Source organism: Ambystoma mexicanum, chromosome 6q (genome assembly GCF_040938575.1).
Source record: "Ambystoma mexicanum isolate Mex_15411 chromosome 6q, UKY_AmexF1_1, whole genome shotgun sequence".
NCBI lineage: Eukaryota > Metazoa > Chordata > Amphibia > Caudata > Ambystomatidae > Ambystoma > Ambystoma mexicanum.
Window position 1 is genome coordinate 1,341,058,425 of NC_090937.1, and position 8,370 is coordinate 1,341,066,794.

Here is an 8,370-nt window from a genome sequence, read left to right on the forward strand (position 1 = left end):
GACTTGGTCTAACTCTGTAGCATCATAGACCATTGAATTTCTGTTCATGAAAAACATAGATGTTGCAGAACTGGTGTCTCTTGATATAGTAAAAACTTTGGTGAGTGACCATGCAATTTTTCATTTAACTGTAATGGTGAAAGGCTCAGATTCCCTTGGGCCCCAGCATCTAGTTGTTAATGGACAGCAGAAAAGATTCATCCAGTTTGCGAACTGTAAGAATGTGAATGGTAGTATACGGATATTGTGGGATAAACTTTCAGTTGAGGAAAAAATCACTTATTCTCTCCCCTCAGAATGTCCATCTTTATTATCTAGATTGGGGAAGGTGGTTATGGAACAACCGTACTCTGCTATTGGTCCGTGTGTATTGAAGCCTAGAAATCATTTTAATAATGAAATAAAAAACAAGAAAATGAACTACGAAGATCTAGAAAACCACTAAATAAAGGTTCTGAGACTGTTACGGATGGAATTGAACATGCAATTAAAAAACCTGAGACAAGCGTATCGTAAGTGGCTCAAATCCCACATAATTGCCATGTCAACAATATATCTGTAAAAACAATGTTTTGTTTTAAAAGTTGGTAAGGAAAGATACTTGAAACAGTGATTGCGAGGTTAACACATCCTAGGGCCAGTGGTCTGGATGGGGGTGCAAATCGAATTCATGAGTACAATCCTCCTCTTTGGGCGGACATTTTATTTAATATTTTTTCACATTTTGCAGAGGGCAGGCAATGCCCCAGCTCTTGGCAACAGGCACTGTAGGTGCCAATTTAAAAAAAGTATTGAGAGAGAACCCATCGAGCTATCGTCCAATTCTCTTATTGTTTCATCAACAAAAAATGTTGCCATGTTAATTTTGAGGGATCTAACCTCCTGGGATGAGATTTATTTAGAAATAGGAAAGGTGTGGGTACTATAATGAGTCTGTTAGCACTTTGTGCAAGTATCTCTGACATTGGTGGAACATTTGGGAAATCTCTATATGTGGCTGCAATTGACTTGTTAGCAGCATTTGACAATGTCAATATTACAAGGTTATGGGATAAACTGACAAGACTGGGGCATTGAGCCAGGTTTACTAGTATGATTCAGTTGCTTTACACAGACAACACTACGAAGGTCAGATTGAACACTCTAGCAGACCTGCCTCAAAGTATTCTCTTATTTAAGGGATTTTGTCAGGGTTGGGTCTTAGCGCCCACTCTTTTTCATTTCTATCTAGCCAATTAGTGGGAGGTGAGTAAGATGGGGGAGTTTTACCAACTGAAAGTTATTGCAATCATTATGTATGGCTGTGAACTGGTTACAATAAAAATCAGGACATTTCTGGATCGCCTGAAAGGCAAAATCTGGAGATCCACCATGGCTCTTACAAACTCAGTCCCAATCAGTGTAATTAGATCAGAATATGGACTAACTTCATGATGGACACAGTATGCCAAGCAAAGTGTCTCTCATCTAAACAAACCTATGCACTCTGGATTTTTACCTTTATGAGTTATTGTTAACAAAGTCGTGCCCTAGTCTTTTATAACTCACTTTCATAGGAGATGCTTGACCTTTTATAAAATTATCGATCTTGATCTTTTAGATTCAGATTATGTACTGAAAAAGAAAATGAAATGCTAGGATATAGATTTTTGAGGATCTGGGGAGACTGGTTTTGTTTAAAGAAAAAATGAATTTCTACCAGACTATTGGTAAACCAAGATTGTATTTAGGCAAATTTCCTTCTCAGAAATGTAGGGCATGCCATCTTAGATTTTGTTTTAATTGTTTACCAACCCTAGAGGTGATTGGTCCTTAAGTAGGCTTACCGAAGGAACTCCGCGGATGTCGCTCGTGTGGGCAGGCACTGTTGGAATACCTTTTTCATCTAGTACTGGAATGTCCTGCTTTTTTTAATTAGAGGATCTTACATCAGGGTCCTTTTATTCATTCAACCACTCATGTCTTCACTAACTGTTTATGAGGTAGATTAATGCTAACTTCTACTAAATCTCTCATATTAGCTTTGGGCAAATTATTGGAAAACATCTTTTCTGCACTTAATAAGCAGGAAGAATATGATCTGAGCATGATTTGGGAGGGCCAAATGTGCTGTAGTGACTGGCAGTTTATTGAGGGACACTTTTGAAGAATGCCCTGTTTGCTTGGGGATGCATTTTCTGTCAATTTGGAACTTAAATGCTTTTACTGGATGCTTGAGATTGAATTTTGTGTCAATTTGGAACTGAAATGGTTTTATTGTGATCCTAACTATGTCTGTGTTTGAACCTCTTTTATATTTCTAAATTTCTTATACTGAAACTGATTTCTACACATTATTTGTTTGTTAATATACAATTTATATTGACAATAGTGTGAATAGTTTCTTGTAAACTGAAATATGCTCACTAAATAATATATATTTTTTAAAACATGTCTTATTATCGTTTGTGAGACAGGCATGGTATCAAGAGAGATGCAGACTCAAAAGGGTTTAGTTCAAAAACCTTCATTCACTGAAGCTGTTGGGTTGGTGTAATCCCTAAATGGTCCTAACACTAAAGGGCAGTTCTCTTAACTCATGTTTTTAATGGCTGTTGTTGTCTAGTAGTCCAAATAAAAAGTCTGTGGGCCTCATTACGACCCTGGCGGAACGGATTAAACGGCGCCGTAAAAGGCTGCAGCACCGTTCAACCCGTTCCGCCACATTACAAGTTCCCCTCGCGGGACACGTTAAGCACGCCTGGGAAAACCAGACGTGCATACCGTGTCCCGCGAGGGGAAGAGGGAGCAAACAACGGGCCATCTCGTAATGGCCTGTTGTTTACTCCCTCTCCCATTCCCATTCAGCCCTATGGGGGCTGAAATGGGAATGGGGATGAACCGTGTCCGTGTCCTCGAGTGAGGAATTACCGGGCCATCCGGACTCGGAATGGTCCGGTAAGTCCTCATTCCGAGGACACGGACACGGATGCGGTTTTGCCGGCAGCCATGTCACAAATTGCGGCATGGCTACCGGCATAACTTGTAATGAGGGCCTGTATGTGTCTGAACCTATGCTTGCCCTCACTCTATGCAAAAATGTGAAAGGGAGTCTTTCAGAAATAAGGAAATTGTGGTTCAACAAAAATAAAAACCAAGGTTGATTCCAGGTCTTCTTAGCATGTGCTGCCTAGTAAATGTCAAACAATAGATCTAATCGTATGACCTTCTTCTTAGGCCTCTTGTAGTTTACAAAGTTCTTAAGTTCTCTTGGATTCCTTTTCCCACATTTCAGTTTGGTCAAACTCCAAAATACCATAAAAGAAAAATGTATCACTGTCCCTTCTGTAAGCTTCTTGGGGTTCTGTTCGCCCAGCTTCAAGTATCTTAATAACACAACAAAAATATCATCTTCAGGCCACTTGAGGTTCCCTTTCCAAAGCTCAGGCCCCTTTCAACTATTGAACACAAAGTCTCTCTTTATTGGGTTGCACTCTGATTTCTTAAAATTCCAATTGTAAGACAAAAATCACTCTTGGAGTATCTTTTACTCAACAGTTCTTTCGTACACTATTTCTTTGGGGTAGTGCCAGAGGTTTTCAAGAAGGCCAGGCTTTTGACTTTTCCTAGGTGCGACCACTCTGACCCTGTTGCTCCTCTCTTGGCTTTTGTTTCTCTCGCTCTTTATCTTTGTGCCTCTTGCACCTTCTGGCTTTGCTCTTTGCTTGTACACCTGCACCTTTTGTTTCATTCACTCCTCTCTTCTTCCTTAGTGACTCATCCTCTCGTGACACTCTAGTGCACTCTCGCACTTTCCTTTCTTTCACTTTGCGTCATTCTATCTGCTTTTGTTTCTGACCGCTTGCCCGCTTTTAGTCTGCTTGCTTTCTGTCTTCTTTGTTTCCACGCCGCTTTTGTGCATCTTCCTTTTACTTTCTTATCTATTATTTTTGCTTTCCGTTTTTTGCTACATCTTTCCTTTTGTTCTTTACTTGTCTTTCTCTCCGTGCCCCCTGGCACTTTAACAATACTGTTATCCCGCTTCAGCCTGACATACTCCACTGGGTCTCTGTTTCTTATGCCATGCAGTGCAGTGCTTGCAGGTTTCCACCTCAGGGATTCAGCTGAGGTCAGGGTCTCACTACCTGCCCCTCCGACGCCTCTGGGACCGGCCAGCATCCAAGGGTCATGATCACTTCCACAGACTCTGCCAGCAGGGTCTCACCTGACTTCCTCTGGCTTGCAGGAGGCACAGCTCCTTCCACACGCTACAGAAAGCTCTGCACACCAGGTCAGCATTCCAGCACGTCACACTCCTCCAGATCCTTCTTCCTGAAGCTCCCAGATTTTCTGCTTCTAAGGTCCTCTGTGCTTCCCCAGCTCGCTCATTCACCTGATCATGACCGCACATATATTGCGAACCAGCTTGGTAAGTGGAGGCAGGTGGAAATAGTCAGTATTGGGTGCCTGACTCTGCCTGACTCTATCAACGGGACAATATAAGTATTTTCTACAGTCGGTTGCCCTTGCTTTCCCAATGTTATTCCTATGGGTAATCTTTATGCATCTCATTGGCTTCCTCCTCATCTCAGTATTTCTCGAGATTGGGGAGGTGGAGATGAGGTCTGACTGCAAACACCCCACAAAGGCTGAGAGAGAGTAGGTTATGGTGTCCTTTGTACTGGGAAAATACCATGTCTTTTCTGAGGGCATTCTCCCAATTCCCATGACCTTTCACCCAGGTGATCCTCCCACAGTTGTCCGCCCCCAGGGTCGAGATCCAAAAGCGATGGCCCTTCCCTGGCCACTTGAATGGAAGTGTCATGCTCACCTGAGTCTCTGCAGGAACTATGAGGCCCTCTGGTCCCAGTTCAGATTTCTACTCCACCCGTGGTAATGGGGAGGCTACCTATAAAGAGAGTGATAGGTTTGAAGGTAATGCCAGAAGAAAGCCCTGGAAACCCTCCTTCCCCTTTGCTCTCCCCCCTTGAATACTGAAATGCTGTGGTGGTGTTAGGAAAGAGTGGCTCACGTTTTAGTTTAGTAGGGTGGGCTCTCCATCCTGCATCTGCAGGGATGCTATATGGTCCCAAGCCTCACTCTTCGCAGGGTTAACTTGCTATCGCTGCTACACTGCCGTGAATGAGTGGTTGTCGGGTTACAGCGAATTGGCCGCTGTATTGTCACTCTCCAGTTAAGTGTCCCAGAGCCAGTTCCTGCACTGGTTCCTCTGAGCCCTGGGAGAGGTGATAAACACATTTGAATCACTGAATTCAAATACAGGTAAGTACGGATTTGCTGAGACCTTGAATTTTCCTCACTGGGTTTGGGTGTGCGGATAGCTCAGGTAAGTTTGTAAAATATGATGGGGTCAGAGCAAGAGATATGAGTCAAAGTTCTAAATTGTTTTCTCTGTTTTTTCCCCTTTTTTGCAGATCTTCAGGATTTGCAGTGGAGCCGGATGGCGATCGATGTCTGAAGAAAGGCAGAGAAGGAGCGACCCGAAAGGTGCACGCATCAGGTGGAATCAGTTGGAGCCCTGCGGAGTAGCTTTACAGCATGCAGTTGCTGGAGATGTAAGTAGAGATGTAAATATGAAAGCGCAGAGCTTCAGCAGCGATCTAACTTCTCCTTTCCTTCTTCTTTCAAGTGCTTGGAGTCCGCAAACAGAAGAGCGCCCGATGGGGCGTGGAGCCACGAAAACGCTGGTGAATCAGGAGTCCAGAACAGGCAAGTGTGTGCCATAGGCTACAGAATGCACATGAAGCATGGTTCGTTCTCCCGGCGTGGCTTATATAGGCAGCCAGAGTGGGCAGCACAGATCTGAACTGGCACTAAAGAACCCATGTTGGTGGAAACAGGAAGTGTCATTCTACCTTATGGGTGCTGAGATTCCTATGGGGTGAAATGGATGATAAGTTGTTCCTGGCTTGCCAGGCTCTCACCCACAATGCTCCTGCCTGCCCTTCTCCTCTAGCACCATGAATTAAGAATGGAAGTAACTTGGATGTGCGATTCAGGCCTGTACCCATGGCAGTCCTCCCCCTCAAGGCCCCACCCAAAGGTGTGTTCCCTGGACCTTGTTTATTGGGATTGTGTCAATGGAATTTGCGTAACAATCGAGGGGCATGGATGTTTTCACTTGGTTCCCATGACCTATCCTGGGGCCCATATCCCTTCCAATCCACTAGGAAGTATAGAATGTTTCTTACCATTTTAGAATCTAGGATTTGCTTAACCTCGTACTCTGGTTCGTCACCCTCTACTACTGTAAGGGCCGGAGGTGTTAGTATCCTAGTTCCTGGTTGCACAGATTTCAATAGAGAAACATTGAATACTGGATGTATGCGTATCTGTGGAGGCAAGGTCAAACTCATGGCCACAGGGGTGATCACAGCTTCGATTGTGAAAAGACCTAGGAATCTGGGTTGGAAGTTTTTGGTTCCCTTTAATGTGATGTACTTAGATGCTAACCACACCGAGTCTCCTACCTGGTAGTTTGGGGCCTTTTTCCGGTGACCATCGGCATATCTTTTCTGTGTTGCCTTAGCCGTCTCTAGATGTGCCACTGCATCTTTGGTTGCCTGAGTAATTCGTTCATGTAGGGTCTTGATGGCTGGCATTTCGATGGTCTCTGGTGGGTCATACGCAGATGTCCCTGGGTTGCGCCCATGCAGACTGCAGAAAAGAGACATATGTGTGGAGGCGTGTGTTGAGTTGTTACACACATATTCGGCCATCCACAAGATCTCCACCCAAGAGTGTTCTGTTTGGTGCAGAAGGCAATGGAAGTTTGATTTGTACGCTCTGTCTGTCCATCAGTTTGTGGATGGTGACTTGTGGACAATCGAATTTCTACTCCAGCCAAGGCTCAGCATTTTCTCCAGAACCGTGACGAACTGACTGCCCCCGTCAGAAATTATCACAGATGGGAACCCATGCAATTTCACAAAATTGTCGAGGAAGATTTGGGCTAAGGCCTGGGCGGACGGAATAGCTTTTAATACTATGAAATGGGCCATTTTGGTGACTGGATTGACTACTACTAGGATGGTGTTAAACCCGGAGTTGGGAGGCAGGTCTGTGACCAAATCCATCAAATGTTATGCCAGGGAGTAGGCGGTACGACCAGTGGGTGTAACCGGCCGGCTGGTCTTTGTCTTGAGGCCTTGTCAGGTTCCACATGAGTTGACGAATTCAGTGGTGTCTTGTCACCAAGTGGGCCACCAGTAGGATATTTCAATACTTTTCTGCAGTCTTTGCAACTCCAGGGTGCCCTTCAATAGGTGAGTCGTGATAGTTGGTGAGTATTTCTTCCTGCAGAGCACATGTGGGGAGGTAAAGGTGATTTTGATAATATGGTAAACCGTCTTTAATGGAAAAATGGGTTCCTCTTTTGTTCCATGTCTGTAGTTCTTTTGAGGGCAGGATGTCTTTAATCTTTTGCTTGAACGTCTCCCACAAAGGAAAATCCTCCCTGCAGAGATCTAGGATTTTATCGCCTGAAATGATGTCTACCGGGTCATAGGTGTTGTAGGCTTGTTCCCCTTTACCAACACGTCATAATGCGTCCGCTTTGCCATTTTTGACTCTGGGTCGGTAAGTGATCAGAAAATCGTACTCTGACAGGAATAGAGCCCAACAGAGCTGTTGAGACGACTGCGCTTTTGCCGAGCGTAAATACTGGAGATTCCGATGATCAGTTATGATCATGATTGTATGTTTGGCTCCGAGCAAATAGTGCCTCCACTCCTTGAGGGCTTCTTTGATCGCTAGTAGTTCCTTATCTGTGACGGCATAATTCAGCTCAGCAGGGGAAAACTTCTTCGACCAGAACACCACCGGGTGTAGGTGACCAGTATCAGGATTCCATTGAGACAGGACTGCCCCCATGGCAACACTTGAAGCATCAGTCTCAACGATGTATGGGAGATCTGGTTGTGGATGTTGTAATACAGGGGTGGAAGTGAATTTGTTCTTAAGAGCGTGAAAAATCTCTTTTGCTGTGGGGGTCCATTCAAATTTTCGGTGTTTGCGTAGGAGGGAAGTAATGGGGTGTACCAAATGTGAAAAACCAGGTATGAAGCGTTGATAAAAGTTAACAAAGCCGAGAAAACTCTGCAATCCCTTTAGGGACGTGGGTGGCAGCCAGGTGAGAATAGCCTCTACATTCCTGTTGTTCATCCTGATGCCTTGTGGTGACAATACAAATCCTAAAAATTCCACTTCGGTAACATGGAAGGAGCATCTTTCAAGCCTAGCATATAAGTGATTTTCACACAATTTGCAGAGAACTGCCCATACATGCGACACATGGGGCCTCATTACGAGTCAGGCGTTAAGGGGTTAACTGCGCCGTACACGGCGCCGACCCTTAACGCCTGATTACAA